The following is an 18,082-nucleotide window of genomic DNA, read 5'->3' as shown; positions in this document are numbered from 1 at the left end:
TCACTCAGCCGATCAGTGAGTCCCGGCCATAAATCATTGACCCGCTGATTGGCTTGTACTGCAGCAAATGATTGCACAGTCTTCCGGATCCGCACGTGCATGTGCGAAGAAAAGCCACCACGAACATGTATGCCTGTATGAGCCAACCTGCCGCAGTAAATGTACTGCAGCCGGTCGGCAAGCGGCTAAGGTGTATCTATAGCCAAAAATATACTTTTTTTTTAGTTTTGGATAGAGTGTGTGTGGGTGATGGTGGATAGAACCTCTGATCCAGATTTTCTCCTCCAGATTTTTTTACCAGATGTGAAGTGAGGGGAAATCTGCAACAGGGACACAGACAACTTATTCACTCCTTTGTTATATCTCGCCTTCACTATTGCAACTCCCTCCTCAGTGGCCGACCTCATCGCAGGCTATCCCCTCTTCAGACTATCATGAATGCTGCTGCCAGACTCATCCACCTTACTAAGTGTTCTGTATCAGCCACCCCTCTCTGCCAATCCCTCCACTGGTCTCCACTCAGTGTCCTCCACCCCTCTCTGCCAATCCCTCCACTGGTCTCCACTCAGTGTCCTCCACCCCTCTCTGCCAATCCCTCCACTGGTCTCCACTCAGTGTCCTCCACCCCTCTCTGCCAATCCCTCCACTGGTCTCCACTCAGTGTCCTCCACCCCTCTCTGCCAATCCCTCCACTGGTCTCCACTCAGTGTCCTCCACCCCTCTCTGCCAATCCCTCCACTGGTCTCCACTCAGTGTCCTCCACCCCTCTCTGCCAATCCCTCCACTGGTCTCCACTCAGTGTCCTCCACCCCTCTCTGCCAATCCCTCCACTGGTCTCCACTCAGTGTCCTCCACCCCTCTCTGCCAATCCCTCCACTGGCTTCCCGTTGCCCAACAGATAAAATTCAAAACATTAACAATAACATATAAAGCCATTTATAACTCTGCCCCAAAATATATCACCGATCTTGTCTCTAAATATCACCCAAACCGTGCTCTCCGCTCCTCGCATGATCTCCTACTCTCTAGCTCCCTTGTCTACTCCTCCCATGCTCGTCTCCAGAACTTCTCCAGAGCTTCCCCCATCCTCTGGAAATCTCTACCGCAGTTTATCAGACTATCGCCTACTCTGTTCACTTTTAGGCGATCTCTGAAAACCGATCTCTTCAGGGAAGCCTATCTTGCCCTCAGCTAATAATGGAATCTTCTACTCTTCCTACCAGCCCATCCGCCACAGTTACTACCTTTTGTACTACTAGCCCCTCCCTCCTAGATTGTAAGCTCCCAGGATCAGGGCCCTCCTATCCCTCTTGTATTGAACTGTATTGTTGCTGTATTGTCTCCCGTTATATTGTAAAGCGCTGAGCAAACTGTTGGCGCCATATAGATCCTGTATAATAATAATAATAATCACTGGGTCTGAATGTTGACATATCACCCCCCCACCACCACCTCCCAGAGCCACCAGCCCGATATATGATATTTTGATATTTCTGAAAATGTCCTCCCTGGAAATAAGAGACACCCGACCAGGGGCGGATTGACAACTCATGGGGCCCCCGGGCAATAGGGGATCATGGTACCCCCGTGTCCTCGCCCATACCCAAAAAAGCCTATGAAAAAACCAATGAAAGGTACCAGGGGCATCTCATGGGGCCCCCTACTGACCCTGGGCCCTCGGGCAGTGCCCGAGTACTCGAACGGTCAGCCCGCCCCTGCTCCCGGCATACCCCACAGTAAACTAATATTTGTACCTTACACCGGCTCAAGTGGGGGATATAACCCTGGAATGGCTCTAGTCATCCCTACAAGTTTTTTCAACTGCTGCAGATTATTCCAGAAGTCTACAAAACAAATTTCTAGATAATTGTTGCTTAAAGTGAACCTATACCGAGGAAAGAAGGAAAAAAAAAACTTTAAAGCTTGGCTAAATCCTGGCGAGTCGGCCCCATAAAGTGCGTACCTTTTGTTGTTCGAATAATCTTCTTAAGAGCACCATTGCGGCTTCCTGAAATACCCCAACTTCAGGAGCATGCCAACTATGGCCTTCATAGAAACTTCTGCAGGCTCCCTTAGCGCTGTCAAGAGGATTATTCTAACAATGGTAGTCTCTGTCACCATATGGTGCCCGCTACAGAGCACTTGGCTTAACAGTCTGTTACTCAGTGAGGGCTGTTTTAAAGCCGTACTCCAGGCAAATGGCTAAATACACAGATGGAATACATAATAAGGGTGCTGGTTTTACCTGATAAAGGAATAATATTTCTGCTCATCCGGTTCTGAGATTTACGCAGCTCTGCCACATATTACAGCTCTGCCTGGCAGGGCAAGACACCTGCTTTATCTGTGCTGCAGTGAAGTCATAGCTCCCAACTGTCCCTGGTTTCCAGAGACTGTCCCTCCGTTGAAACAAAGTCCCTCTTTCCCTCCTTCCCCATCATTTGTCCCTCATTTTGGTCTGATCTAACTGGTTGTATATAAAATGCACTATTTAGCTCTCTCCCTCCCCATTGGCTCAGACACAGCAGTGGGAGCCATTGGCTCCATCTGCTGTCAATCACAACCAGTGAAGAGGGAGGGGTGGCGGGGCTCGGGAGCGAGCATGCATGAGTGCTCCCCAGAGCAGATGGCTTGCTATGGCGCACTAAGCAGGGGGGAGGGACCAGAAGTGCTGGCGGGGGACCCAAGAAGAGAAGTATCAGGGCTACACTGTGCAAAACCATTACAAAGAGCAGGTAAGTATGACATGTTTGTTATTTTAAAACAAAAATTAAAAAATTAGCCTTTTATGTTACTTTACCCCCCCTGGCGGTATTCCCGAGTGTAGCTAGGGGTAAAGTTTCAGCACCACAAGCGGTAACCCCGAGCTACACTCGGGAATACACTGCAGCGTTGCTCCGGGATCCCTTCTTCACTTAGCTTGTCCTGCGCTCCCGCGATGTCCCCCCTGCAGTGTCCCTGGCAATGTCCTCCGGCCGATGCCGGCGTCTGTCTTCCGGGTTCCGTTCCCTGCGACGTCGGGACGTACGGGGGACAGAACTGGCGGGAAATTTTAAAATTTTAAAAGTGACATTCACTGAATACACTAAAATCACATAGTATAACATTCCTGTATCAAACCATTTCACATACATTTTGTCCCGAGTGCTTTGTCCGGCGCCCTGCCTGCATTATTACTGTTCTTTCTGCCTGGAAACTGAGAAACGTCCATGGCGTCCAAAAAGTGTCCCTTTAGGTCAAAAGCGGTTTTAGACCGGCTAGAGAACAGCGATAGTAAATCAGAACCACTTGCAGAATTGAGTGATAATGATTCGTGGAGGAAATTCCTCATCAGACACCGAAAACGATTCTGCGACTTTGCTCAGCGATGTGCGAACTTGGCGCTATAGTTCACATTTCAGTGTTTTTGGTTTGATTATATTATTGAATTAAATTTATTATTATTATTATATTATTATTTTTTATGTTTATTTATTAAATTATAATTTATGATTTCGTGTTGCAAATTTTATCATCCCCGGGATGTTTACTAGACTCTTGTTAGGACAGATTTCAGTGAGTTATTCCTAAAAATTACAGCCTACAATTAAAAAAATACATATTTCCATGCAAAAAAAATGTACCCCTTTGAGCACAGAAATATGGACATAATCAGACCGCTAGGGAGGTTAAAGGGGCACGGCAGAAGATGTTTCCTACATACTTTTGCTAATGGGAGGTAAAGTAACACTTCCAGGTTTTGTCCCTCCCCAAGCCAGTGACTGCATAATGAAAGGAGAAGCAGACAGACAGCCAGTCTCATGTCTCCATTACTCTGCTCTCTCCTGATCAGCCTGTCCCTTTATAGCAAATGAACACCGCAGCACAACTGACTTGCTCATTGTGCTGCTTCGGACATTACTCACTTTCTGCCGGGCACAGTTATAAATGCAACCTCTCAGTGGGTGCGCTTTAACGCCGAGCAGCCACATATATCTGTCTATAGGTAAACAGTTTAGGCCCCATTCACACTATGGCGTTTTGAACCACGGGCAGAATCTTAATGGCACCTAAAAAATGCGGTATGGTTCTGCCGCGATTGTTGTGAGATTTATTTATTTAATTTATTTCAGGTAGTTATATAGCGCCGTCAATTTACGCAGCGCTTTACATATATATATTGTACATTCACATCAGTCCCTAACCCTCAAGGTGCGTACAATCTAAGGTCCTTAACCCTCAAGGGGCATACAATCTAAGGTCCCTAACCCTCAAGAGGCGTACAATCTAAGGTCCCTAACCCTCAAGGGGCATACAATCTAAGGTCCCTAACCCTCAAGGGGCGTACAATCTAAGGTCCCTAACCCTCAAGGGGCGTACAATCTAAGGTCCCTAACTCTCAAGGCATGTACAATCTAAGGTCCCTAACCCTCAAGGGGCGTACAATCTAAGGTCCCTAACCCTCAAGGCATGTACAATCTAAGGTCCCTAACCCTCAAGGCATGTACAATCTAAGGTCTCTAATCCTCAAGGAGCGTACAATCTAAGGTCTCTAACCCTCAAGGGGCGTACAATCTAAGGTCCCTAACCCTCAAGGAGCATACAATCTAAGGTCCCTAACCCTCAAGGGGCGTACAATCTAAGGTCCCTAACCCTCAAGGAGCGTACAATCTAAGGTCCCTAACCCTCAAGGGGCGTACAATCTAAGGTCCCTAACCCTCAAGGGGCGTACGATCTAAGGTCCCTAACCCTCAAGGGGCGTACGATCTAAGGTCCCTAACCCTCAAGGGGCGTACGATCTAAGGTCCCTAACCCTCAAGGGGCGTACGATCTAAGGTCCCTAACCCTCAAGGGGCGTACGATCTAAGGTCCCTAACCCTCAAGGGGCGTAAATCTAAGGTCCCTAACCCTCAAGGGGCGTACAATCTAAGGTCCCTAACCCTCAAGGGGTGTACAATCTAAGGTCCCTAACCCTCAAGGGGCGTACAATCTAAGGTCCCAAACCCTCAAGGGGTGTACAATCTAAGGTCCCTAACCCTCAAGGGGCGTACAATCTAAGGTCCCTAACCCTCAAGGGGTGTACAATCTAAGGTCCCTAACCCTCAAGGGGCGTACAATCTAAGGTCCCTAACCCTCAATGGGGCATACAATCTAAGGTCCCTAACCCTCAAGGGGCGTACAATCTAAGGTCCTTAACTCACATTCATACATACACATACTAGGGCCAATTTAGACAGGAGCCAATTAACCTACCAGCATGTCTTTGGCGTGTCGGAGGAAACCCACGCAGGCACAGGGAGAACATGCAAACTCCAGGCAGGTGGTGTCGTGGTTGGGATTCGAACCAACAACCCGAGTACTGCCAGGTGGAAGATAAGATAAGTTAAAATGGAACAAACAGGGATAAGTGAGCACTAAAAGTCAATGAAGCCGCTAAACACCAAAAGGTACCAAAAACCTCCAAAATAACCATATAAAACCAGGGTGTAGCGCTAAAATCAACATACAAATGAGTAATCCAAGGTATAAGATAGAGCCAGTAAGATCATAAAATCATGCAATAACAAGTGACAGGTGTAAATGATCAATAGTGACTTAGTGGTTCCATAAATAAGGTGTCGCTCTCATCAACTATAATTTTGAACATAAAATATGGCAAAATATTATATAAGTGACACAAGTGATAAAGTGCTGACAAATAAATAAAGTGACTGAATAGTGATTCCCTTTGTCACTATGTAGTTACCAATGGTGTATATAGTGCTGCAAAAAAGAGAAGCGGAAGACTGATGAGTTCATCTCTCTGTTACTCTGCACAACTGATTAGCTCCTTGTACTGCCTCTCCCTCCCTTAGTCTGAGCTCTGCTGTACAGGCACTGAACAATACTGATAACAGGTCTAATTCCTGTACTTACACTCAATAAATTTAAAGTAGAACTATAAGCAAAACTTTTTTTTCATTTTGGATAAAATAAGGGAGGGTTATAAGCCCTGTCAGTTTATTTTTGCCATCTGTGTCCCATTTGGGAGGTTTCCCTTCACTTCCTGTCCCATAGCCAAATAGGAAGTGAGAGGAAATCCTTTGGGTCCCCCAGGGCACCTGAACTAGTGTCCCCCAGGAGATACGTTTCTGGGGACAACCCAAAGTTTGGATATTTCCTTTTACTTTCACTTTCAATGATAATGGTAAACAGGACAAATCTCCCCAACTGGGGCACAGACAGCAATAAAAACCTAAGCAGTGTTCAAATCCATCTCAGGGGCGGACTGACAACTCATGGGGCCCCCGGGCATTAGGGGATCATGGGGCCCCTGTGTCCTTGCCCAAACTCAAAAAAGCCTATGAAAAAGGTACCAGGGGCATCTCATGGGGCCCCCTACTGACCCCGGGCCCTCGGGCATTTCCCGAGTTTCCAAATGGTCAGTCCGCCCCTGGTCCATCTCCACTTAGCGCTGCATTCGTGATCGGTCTTCTCTTTTCTATATGCTTGGATACTTTCTTTATCATTAGCCTGGAGTTCTGCTTTATTAGCGTCACATAATTAATGATTTGCCACCCAGATCCTTCCCTTCCAGTCTGCACATGTAAAATCCCCCCTCTACCACCAACAATACCCGATGGCAGGGCTGAATTGTGTGTTTACACCACCTGAAAGGCTGTCTGATGAGTGTTTTGTTTGGCCTGTGGCTGCCAGGTAGAATATATGTTGATATGTATACATAAGACAAAATATTCCCACACCCAAATCCATATCTCGTCATTCAGATGTTTTGAAGACACAAGGTGTCCCATTCACACTGTCTAAATGTACATATCCTCTTATTTCTCTGCAGCATGAGAAAGGAGTCTTAGAATCTGCTGCTGCTGCTGCTCTAGACTCACCAAATCGGTAAGGTAAGTCCGTTCTCTTTGTTCACTTTTTCTGGATGTTATTTCATGCAATGCTTTCAAATTGGGTTTCATTGTGTCAGTAAAACTGAAGGAACCGTGCAATAGTTATGAGTACTCTGCAAACCTCATAAGCAACTTGCAACTATACAGAAGATAGGAACAATGCTCACTATAAAACATACAATGTTTTCTAAGATAAGATATTCTATGGTGGACGTGTAAGGCTGAAAAGGTATGTGAGATCGCCGGTTGCAGATGGGGGCACTCTCACTTTTTAATGAGGGATGGGAGCCAATGGATCTTTTTTATTACAGTTTCTCATATGTGTACAAAAACACTCAGGCAGTGCAGCCCACATAGGGGAGCACCAGCCTGCTGAGGTCAAAAAAAAAAGGGGGTAAGGCACTTGGTGCCAAAAAAAAAGGGGGGGTAAGGCACTTGGTGCCAAAAAAAAAGGGGGTAAGGCACTTGGTGCCAAAAAAAAAAGGGGGTAAGGCACTTGGTGCCAAAATAAAGTGTAAAATCTAGCACAACTGAACAAATACATCTTGGTACATGTGTGGCTCGTACTGAAGAAGGAAGATGTACAATAAACCAAGTCCGTTCCCAAAGGGTTATGTAACCATCATAAAAGTAGAGATGTTACTCCAAATGTAAGGCTTGCTGTAAATCAGCAAACAAAAACCGGGTTAAAAATAAGCAGACAATGAAGAAGTGGAGGCATTTCCTGACCACCTTGCCCATATTCTGTCAAATTTCTTATCTATGGGGAGGGTGGAGTTCACTAGGTGTTGCCAAAACTGGAGTGGGGGTGGTTTCTTCTAATTCAAAGTAATTGCCTTCCTGGTGTAAAATAGGAGTAACCCAAATAGGGTCCTCTCCGCTGTTGTGGGGACAAGGTCCACCACGAGACCCAGCAGACAAATTCTTTGGGAAGGAGTAAAGGAAGTTCCAGCCACCACATTGATTATGTTACCAGATGGGGGCACTCTCACTTTTTAATGAGGGATGGGAGCGAGTGGATCTTTTTTATTACAGTTTCTTATATGTGTACAAAAACACTCAGGCAGTGCAGCCCACGTAGGGGAGCACCAGCCCGCTGAGGTAAAAAAAAGGTGGTAAGGCACTTGGTGCCAAAATAAAGTGTAAAATCTAGCACAACTGAACAAATACATCTTGGTACATGTGTGGCTCGTACTGAAGAAGGAAGATGTACAATAAACCAAGTCCGTTCCCAAAGGGTTATGTAACCATCATAAAAGTAGAGATGTTACTCCAAATGTAAGGCTTGCTGTAAATCAGCAAACAAAAACCGGGTTAAAGATAAGCAGACAATGAGGAAGTGGAGGCATTTCCTGTCCATCTTGCCCATACTCTGTCAAATTTCTTATCTTTGTACATGGGGAGGGTGGAGTTCACTAGGTGTTGCCAAAACTGGAGTGGGGGTGGTTTCTTCTAATTCAAAGTAATTGCCTTCCTGGTGTAAAATAGGAGTAACCCAAGTAGGGTCCTCTCAGCTGTTGTGGGGACAAGGTCTACCACTAGGCCCAGCAGACAAATTTTTGGGGAAGGAGTAAAGGAAGTACCAGCCACCACATTGATTATGTTACCAAGTGCCCCACAATACTGTGAGATAGCCAAACAATCCCAAAAGATATGTATAAAATCCCCCATTTGATGAGTACATCTCCAACAGGCCAGAGAAGAAGCTGGGTTTAGCTTATGGCCTATCTATGGATTTGTCGACAGGGAGGGGGGGAATTTGTGTGTTAATAAGGGTAGGGGCAAGTAGGGTAAAAGTTAAGAGGTTGCCATTCCCTGAGGAACGCCTTGATTTTGTAGTGTGAAGGTCCATAGCGTTTGTAAAGGTGGGAAAGCAAAATGCCTCAAGAAGTTCAATGTAACAGCTGGGATATAAAGTCTTTAAATCGTTGTGTCTTTTTAATACAATTTTTGGACATGGGGGGGGGGGTGAATGGCAAGAAGGGTCGAAAGAGTAGAGGGGAGAAAAGATAGGGACAGGTAGGGAAGAGGTTAGGGGGTTGTCTTTCCCTGAGAAACTCAACGATTTTGTAGTGGTAGTGTGAAGGTCCATAGCATTCGTAATGGTGGTCCAAATAGGGTTGGAAAGCAAGAGGCCTCTAAAGGTTCCATGCAAGGGGTGGGATGTAAAACCTTTAAATTGCTGTGAGTCTTTATATAAAATTTGTGGATGGGGAGGGGGAGGAATGATTGGGTGTTAAGAAGGGTGAAAGTGTAAAGGAAAAAAGGATAAGGGAAGGTTATGAGGTTACCCACTAGGGGATGGGGGAACTCTCACTTTTTAATGAGGGATGGGTGTGAGGGGTTCCTTTCTATGGATTTGTGGACAGGGAGGGTGGAGGGTTGGGTGTTAAAAAGGGCAAAAGGTAGGGGCAAATAGGGTTAAAAGGTTGTCTATCCCTGAGGAACTCCACAATTTTGTAGTATGTAGTGCGAAGGTTCATAGCTTTCGTAATGGATGACATAGGGTGGGAAAGCAAGAGGCCTCAAAGATTTTTGGACATGGAAAGGGGGGGGGGGGTTGAGTGGTAAGAAGGGTTCCATGCAAGAGGTGGGATGTAAAACCTTTAAATTGCTGTGAGTCTTTATATATAATTTGTGGATGGAGAGGGGGGGGGGGTGATTGGGTGTTAAGCAGGGTGAAAGTGTAGAGGGAAGAAAGGATAGGGGAAGGTTATGAGGTTACCCACTAAGGGATGGGGAACTCTCACTTTTTAATGAGGGATGGGTGTGAGGGGTTCCTATCTATGGATTTGTGGACAGGGAGGGGGGAAGGTTGGGTGTTAAGAAGGGAAAAAGTGTAGGGGCAAATAGGGTTGAAAGATTGTCTTTCCCTGAGGAACTTCACAATTTTGTAGTGTGTAGTGTGAAGGATGAAATAGGGTGGGAAAGTAAGAGGCCTCAAAAATTGAATTGTAAGGGGTGGGATATAAAGTCTTTAAATCAATGTGAGGCTTTTCTAAATGATTTGTGGACAGGGAGGGGGGGATGGTTGGGTGTTTAGAAGGGTTAAAGAGTAGACAGAAGAATGGGTAGGGTCAGGAAGGGAAAAAGTTTAGAGGTTGTCTTTCCCTGAGGAACTCTGTGATTTTGTAGTGTGATGGGTAAAGGTCCATAGCGTTTGTAAAGGTTGAATTAAGGAGGCCTCTAAAGGTTCAATGCAGGGGGTGGAATATAAAACCTCTAAATCGTTGTGAGTCTTTTATATATGATTGGTGGACAGGGAGGGGGGATGGCTGGGTGTTAAGAAGGGCGAAAGTGTAGAGGGAAAAAAGAATAGGGGAAGGTAGGGTAAAGGTTATCCTCTCGGGGATGGGGGAACACTCACATATATTTAATAAAGGATGGGTGTAAGTGGTTTCTATCTATGGATTTGAGGACAGGGAGGGGAGAAGGTTATGTGTTAAGAAGGGTGAAAGGGTAGGGGCAAGTAGGGTAAAGGTTAAGAGGTTGTCTTTCCCCGAAGAACTCCATTTTGTCAGGTGTAGTGTGAAGGTCCATAGCATTTGTAAAGGATGAAATTGGGTGAGAAAGCAAGAGACCTTAAAATATTTAATGCAAGGGGTGGAATATGAAGACTTTACACCACTGTGAATCTTTTATACACGATCATACAGGGCTAATGTAATAAAGAAGCTGTAAAATCATTCGTCCGCCAGTCCACTAGACTAGGTAATTACAAACCTGTAGTTGTGAGAATGTTTGTCTCATGTCAACTTCCTGCTGGTCTAGAAAACCATATTACCCCTGAGGGAAATGCTTGGAAGTTACAAAGCATTAAAGTGTATCTAAAGCCAACATTTGTTTTTTTTTTTTCATTTTGGATGGACCATGACAGGCTCAGAACCTTTAGCAGATTATATTGCTGTCTCTGTCCCCACTGGGAAGATATACATTTTCTGTTTTTCCTGGTAAGCATTGTCACTGGGACTGAAAGTGATGGTACATCTAAATTATTGTCACTGGAAACAGAAATCGAGAACCATGACGACACATGTTCAGGTCATAACGTTCTAAGCCTAAGGTCAAACTGATGCGGTGTGAGTGGAATCCGTTTTGCAGTGCAAGTTCAGGAGCAGCTCCAGGGCACAGATGCAGATGAAGCCAAAAATCACACCACAATAAACTCGCACAGGACTCTTTTTCAAAATGCATCAGATTTCCACTGCATTTATGTGAATAGCCTCCATAGAAACTCATGTTCGTTCGCTTGTCATGTGTTTCCATACATTCTGGAACATTAGAAATGGCATCAGTGTGAACCATGGCTTAGAGAAGATTTGTCCTACTTTGAGGAGATCTCCTCTCACTTCCTATTGTGTCTCAATACTAGGAGTGAGGGGAACTCTCCTTAAGAGGTCCATGATGCAGTAAGCCCTGAATTTTACTGCCCTCTACCATAGCTTGAACCATTAGTTTGTATGGCATCCCAAAGAACTATTTCAGCAGCAGAAACAAAACTGCAGTGGAAAAATGGGCAGCATATCTAAACATACATACGGTGTACCTGACAATGCTTGCAAAACGCAACATTGTCAAACAAAACGCTTCTCAAATCTTATTAACGTTCATGCATTAATGGCAGGGGTTGACAAGTCCTGCTGATGTGACCAGACCCTTGGGATAGCTGTACGAAGCCAGGTTTGAACACAGTCCGGTAGGATGAGGCAGTGATCAGTCTATGTACGGCTCCCCTTGGGGGCAATAATGAGCGTTTTCGACCATCGGAAGTTCTTGTTATCTCACACAGAGATTTATCAATTTGTTGGAAAGTCTCTCTGCATGTGGGCTCTGATCATTCCTTTCTTCTGTAGAGAAAGAGGGAAAGAATGTGCTGTTGTGCAGATGCTGCATTCACTCAGCCAAAAACATCACCTGGCACATACTTCTATCAAGATCATGGACATCCAGATGTCTCATCACCTGTCATTCTTCATGTGATGCCTGCCAGTCTATGTCCAGACTTACTTTTAAAATTAGAACCTCATCTTTCAAGTTGTGTTGTCTTGAAGTGGAAGGCAAGTCAAAACCTAACTAAGCCTAAATCTACTCCCACCCCCATTCTAAGCCAATATATCTACCTTGTAAAAGGAAAGATGCCTATACTTACCTATTCTGAAGGTGCTCTGGCCCAATCACATGAGCGCCGGCTTCAATGTAGAGATGGGACCAGTAGTGTATTTAGGTTTTGTGCTGCCCTAGGCAACACAAAAATCGTCTGCCCCCATGGACACCGACCAACACCACCCTGACTTCCCCCTCCAGCAGAGAGAGCCTGGCATTGCTGACATTGACCAACAACACCCCTGTCCCCCACCCGGGAGAGCCTTCCTCTACCCCCCCGGCGATAGAGAAAAAGACTCTCATCTTCACAGCTCCGGACATCCCTGGGAATGAGAGTCAGGCTCTACATACACTATCAAGCAGCCGCAGCCTCACTTGGATCCCACCTGGTTCCCGTGGCATGCGTGCCCCTTCTTTCATCCCTTCTTCTGGGGGAAGGTGCTGCCCCCCTGAAAGCTGACGCCCTAGGCAAGTGCCTTGTTTGCCTTGTGGTAAATATGCCCCTGGATGGAACAGCTGTCAACGAAGGTCCTTTAGTAAGCCTATGAGTGATGTCATTACCTAGGCTCCGTAGCCATTGTCTTCATGGAAACCAGCCGCTGGAGAGATCATATGACTGGACCATAACGACTTCAAAATAGGTAAGTATACAGATCTCTCCTTTTACAGGGTAGAATAGGCTTAGAATGGGGGTGGGAGTAGATTTAAGCTTAGTCAAGTTTAAAACTTACCCTGGCAGTGGGACTCCCCCAGCACTGAAGAGTTTATTGCTCATTTGTATCCAGGGTACCATTAAAGGGTCATTTTATTTACCTTATCCCTCACTCTCCAGGCAGCCGGTGCTCACTGCTTCTTTCTGAAGCTATGGGTTGTGCACAGGCCCTTGGCGTCCCCATCTGCAATGTAAGACTGCTGGTCCTGCATTGTACTTGATGACATTGCAGTGCCACCAATGAATGGAGCACCAAAGAGAGCTGGATTTGGCTGGATTTGGGAATGGCTGCATGAAGAGTAGGAATCCTGCAAGTGCAAGGGATAAGGTAAGTAAAATCTGGTTTTTAATGGTACCCTAGGCAAAAATGAGCATTTATCCCTTGCAATGTGGGGGAGCCGCACTGTAAAAGGACAGTTTTGTAATTTCCCCAAAGGTAAATAGTAGCTCTAATTGGCTAAGTTGATTTTGTTCAGACATGGCGGAGAACAGACCTGAGTTGCTAAGATGCTTGCAGTTAACAACTGCCATTTAACTTTATATTTTCCTGCTTTTACCAGCAGCTACCCCAGTACAACGCTCTGCTGTTCCTTAGCCTCCTGTCCATCTGTTTATCTGGGGGTTCAATATACACTTTATTAGATACACCTGTTCAATTGCTTGGTAACACAAATTGCTAATCAGTCACATGGCAGCAACTGAATGCATTTAGGCATCTAGATGTGGTGAAGACCACTTGCTGAAGTTCAAACCGAGCATCAGAATGGGGAAGAAAAGGTATTTAAGTGACTTTGAATGTGGCATGGTTGTTGGTGCCCGACTGGCTGGTCTGCGTATTTCAAAAACTGCTCATCTACTGGGATTTTCACGCTCAACCATCTCTAGGGTTTACAGAGAATGGTCCAAAAAAGAGAAAATATCCAGTTAGCGGCAGTTGTGTGGAAGAAAATGCCTTGCTGATGTCAGTGGTCAGGAGAGAATGGGCAGACTGGTTGCTGCGACATTCAGATGGTAGGGTCAGAATTTGGCATAAACATCATGAAAGCATGGATCCATCCTGCCTTGTATCAACAATTCAGGCTGGTGGTGGTGTCATGGTGTGGTGGATCCATCCTGCCTTGTATCAACTGGTCAGGCTGGTGATGGTGTCATGGTGTGGTGGATCCATCCTGCCTTGTGAGAAAGACAGGCTGCGGCGTAGGGCTTGGATGGAGGCGTGGAGGAACATCAAGCCTGTTGCTGCGGTCTGTTGATCTCGGGTGATGGGAACTGTCCCTGTTTTCTGCCTCTTGCACTCCCTAGCTTTTGCGTTTCGGTCTTTTTGGTAGCCTTTTGCATGGTAGGTTGTAGGTGTCAGACGTGGAAGATCTGCGGGTTCCTTAGCCCTCCCCCATAGTGTATAAAATGGTTAGGTGTTTTTTGTGTATAGTTTGGGCCATATAGGCCGTAAGCGGCAGGTTTAGTATGGAAATTGTTTATGGTTTACGTTTATGTCTGAGCCATAAAGGCTCCTAATTATATGGTCTTGGCCATAGAGGCCTTGTACTGTACATATTGTATATAAGTTCCGTTTTTTCCTTTCAGGTTATGGACTTTTATGTTCTTTGTTTATTATTTCTCCCACAGGGGTTGTTGGGACTTTTTCAGTTTCTTTGTTTAGTTTTGTATTTATTTATTCTATTTATTATATTTTGTACTTTTATATATAAGTTGAGGATGGATATGTATGACATTAATACATAAATAAAAAATCTCCATCCTGCCTTGTATCAACAATTCAGGCTGGTGGTGGTGTGATGGTGTGGGGGATATTTTCTTGCCACCAGCAAGTTGTACCTAATAAAGTGGCCGTTGAGTGCATTTTTCTCTTTGATCCGTTTGCTGCCTTTTCATCTGCAGCTCAGGTAGAAAGTTGCTTCTTGCAGCTCATTTTTATATATGTCCATGATGTAAGCGCACATGTTTAAATATTTGAATGCTATTTAAAGATGGCGGCCCTCATCCTCTCCCCCTTCCAGCCTGTGTCTCTTTTATCAATCCCATGTCACTGGACACTTTGTCACCGAGCCTATACCATATTCAAACACTGATCTTTGGCAGAAAGGAAGAAGAAAAGAAAAATCTGTTGAAATGATTTATTTGCACTTGGTGTGTTTTGAATGCATACATTAATATTAATATATTATAAGGAGACAGGTTGTACTTTACTTTGGTTGGAATCTGTTATATAAACATTGCCAGTTACAAGAGGGTGTTACTAGTCGGGATTGGATAGTTAACCCTTTCATTGTGAAATAGTAAGTCCTCGTACGTGTGGAAGTTTCTGAAAGGAAAATGTGTTCTCTGTAGCAGCAAATCAAGCTTTTGCTATTTTTTTTTGTAAGGTACTTATTAAGATGTTTGAACATTACCTTGATGATTCGCATAACTAGTGCAAAGCTTTATGGCTTCACAAATGATTATGCCAAAAATAATAATTTATTCAGAATTTGTGTCCTGTGCTTTGTTTGTCGGCTATGTTGAATGAATCCTTCGCAAGGAATTTCGGATGGAGCGCACTAATGGAACTGCTAAGCTATAACCTACTTACCACGATGTACCCCCCATCACAAACATAGACCACACCTAAATGGAGATATAGGCCCTTTTCAGGTGATCGGAAGGTCCATTCATCCGTATGGATAGGCGGTTGTAAACTGTTTTGTGTTGTGACCTTCGGCAGTGCCATCTTAATAGCATCATGGGCTTCTGGGCAAAATAATGTACTTGGGCCCCTAACAGCCTACATCAGATGTCCCCATCACAGTGTCCCTGTCCATCAGGTTTCCCCATTACAGTGTCCCCATCACAATGTCCCCGTCCATCAGGTGTCTCCATTACAGTGTCCTCATACATCGGGTGTCTTCATCACATTGTCCCCATCCATCAAGTGTCCCCATCACAGTGTCCCCATCCATCAGATGTCTCCATCACAGTGTCCCCTTACATCAGGGGTCCCTATCCATCAGGTGTCCCTATCACAGTGTCCCCATCAATCAGGTGTCTCCACCACAGTGTCCCCATCCATCAGGTATCCCCATCACAGTGTCCCCATCACAGTGTCCCCTTCCATCAGGTGTCCCCATCACAGTGTCCCCTTCCATCAGGTGTCCCCATCACAGTGTCCACTTACTTCAGGTGTCCCCATCACAGTGTCCCCTTACATCAGATATCCCCATCCATCAGGTGTCCCATCACAGTGTCCCCATACATCAGGTTTCTCCATCACAGTGTCCCCATCCATCAGGTACCCCCCATGCATCAGGTGTTTCCATCACAATGTCCCCATCCAACAGGTGTCTCCATCACAGTGTCTCCATCTATTAGATGTCCGCATCACAGTGTCCCTTTACATCAGGTGTCCCCATCACAGTGTCCCCATACATCAGGTGTTCCCATCACAGTGTCCCCTTACATCGGGTGTCTCCATCACAGTGTCCCCATCTATTAGATATCCCCGTCACAGTGGCCCCTTACATCAGGTTTCCCCATCCATTAGGTTTAACTCAGCTTTTAGAGTTTGACAGGTGAAACTATCTGTCAAATGCATCCATTAAGGTCAGATGTTTGGTTCGCAGTTGCAGTACGTTATTTTAATAAACATCTACCTTGGGATTTGAGAAAATAAAAAAAAAATCCTCCTTGGGGGTGAATAGGAGCAGGCTTTTAATAGGCGGCATTATTGCCAACTGCTGCTTTTCTGCCCTCTGAAAAGCGATCTTCCACAGAATGCTTTTCAGAGAGTGGTATACACTGAAAGAGCTTCAATGCCTATAGCAGCCTTTTATTACAGGATCCAGTTACAATCAATAAATAGCAATAATAATAAATAACAAGAAAATAGGTCGACGGTCCATGAGGGCACCAGAAATAAATAGCCAACCGGAGCATTGTATCTGCAGCCCACATTCTATTATGTGATAAGCTGCCAGCCACACTACTCAGCCCCGGGGTCCATAACAGAAACCTACCGCAGAATACACATCTGTACAACAATCATGAGTCCCAACAACTGGACTAAACGTAAGCGGGATGCCATATTTTTGACAGGTCCACACCCATATTTTGACCCAAATGAAGGCCTTCAAAGACTCTCAAACCACAAACTTAAGATATAAGAACAGGATGGGAGGGTGGGAAGCTCCTTGGATGCCCTCCAGGCCTTGGATGCCGCTGCTCTGCTCCTTCCTACATTGCGGCTAATGAGACCCCTGCTCCTTGGGATGCCTTCGCCAATCAGGTAAAAGCATCCCCATGTTATTCTATAACAGCCTTTCTCAACCTTTTTACTCAAGAGTTTTACTTAAAATCATTTTCAGGTCTTGGGAAACCCCAGCTAAAACCAGTTCACTGGAGGTCAGTGGGAAAATATCCCTTGCATTGATGGCTGGTTGGGAAGAATGCCCCTCTTGCAGTGGTGGTCGAAATGCCACCCTTACAGACGGCTAGAAAGATCATTGGTGTCAATCAACTGGCTCTGCTTGGTGGCGCTGACCCTGCAACTATACAGGCGCCATTACATGGGAGCCACAGCTCAAGGAACCCTTAGCGATCTCTGGAAGAACCTTGGTTGGGACATGTTCTATAAATGTATTCTCTAACTGCTTGGCACCTCGTCAACCTTGTCATGTGGCCTCCCATGTCTTTGTCTTATTTTGATCAGGGCCCTTGATCTCTATTGGATTCAACGGATTATTTTTTGTTTTTTAAAGTGTATATAAAACCAAAACTTTAGAGTGTAAGTTCACCTTTAAAGAAAATATGTATCCCCGCCTTACCCCTCCCCCCCTCCCCCGATGTACTTGCCTCCCACGATCCTGATCTGTCAAGGCTCCTGCAGGCCGCCCAACAGTCTGGGGATTTGAAATCGGACCAGATGGTTTCTAATTGGTCTGCGTCATCCATGTGACAGTGCTGACCAATTAGAATCCATCTGTTCCGTACTTGCAGCGCTGTACGGATAGGAGAAAAAGCAGAAGGGATTTCAAGCCATTGGGCGGCTTGCAGGAGCCTTGACAGCTCATGATCGCAAAATGTAAGTACATCGGGGACTGGGGGGATGGGGAGGGGGTCCAGTGTTCAGTCAACTTTACAGATTTTCTGTTAAGGTGTACTTACTCTCTAAAATTTCGGTTTTACATACACTTTAAAAAACAAAATATAATCTGGTGAATCCAATAGAGATCAAGGGAGATTAAAGGTAAACTTACACTTTAATATAATTTTGGATAGATTGTGGAAGGGTTGGGACCAGGGGCGGACTGACAACTCATGGGGCCCCCAGGCAATAGGGGATCATGGGGCCCCTGTGTCCTTGCCCAAACTCAAAAAGCCTATGAAAAAGGTACCAGGG

General features: G+C 45.3%; 1 long non-coding RNA gene across 1 annotated transcript in view; it reads left to right on the top strand.

Moving 5' to 3' along the window:
* Nucleotides 1–18,082, top strand: part of LOC149468041 (uncharacterized) — a 1,444,035-nt gene that overhangs the window by 279,970 nt on the left and 1,145,983 nt on the right. The window contains exon 2 of the long non-coding RNA XR_016311800.1: nt 6,815–6,875. This is a non-coding gene — a long non-coding RNA (uncharacterized LOC149468041). The remainder of the gene's footprint in view (nt 1–6,814; nt 6,876–18,082) is intronic.

The sequence above is a fragment of the Staurois parvus genome, unplaced genomic scaffold (assembly GCF_062004578.1).
Source record: "Staurois parvus isolate SC_StPar_1 unplaced genomic scaffold, SC_StPar_1.0 ptg000095l, whole genome shotgun sequence".
NCBI lineage: Eukaryota > Metazoa > Chordata > Amphibia > Anura > Ranidae > Staurois > Staurois parvus.
Note: the sequence above shows the minus strand (reverse complement) of the source record. Positions and strands in the feature narration are given on the sequence as shown.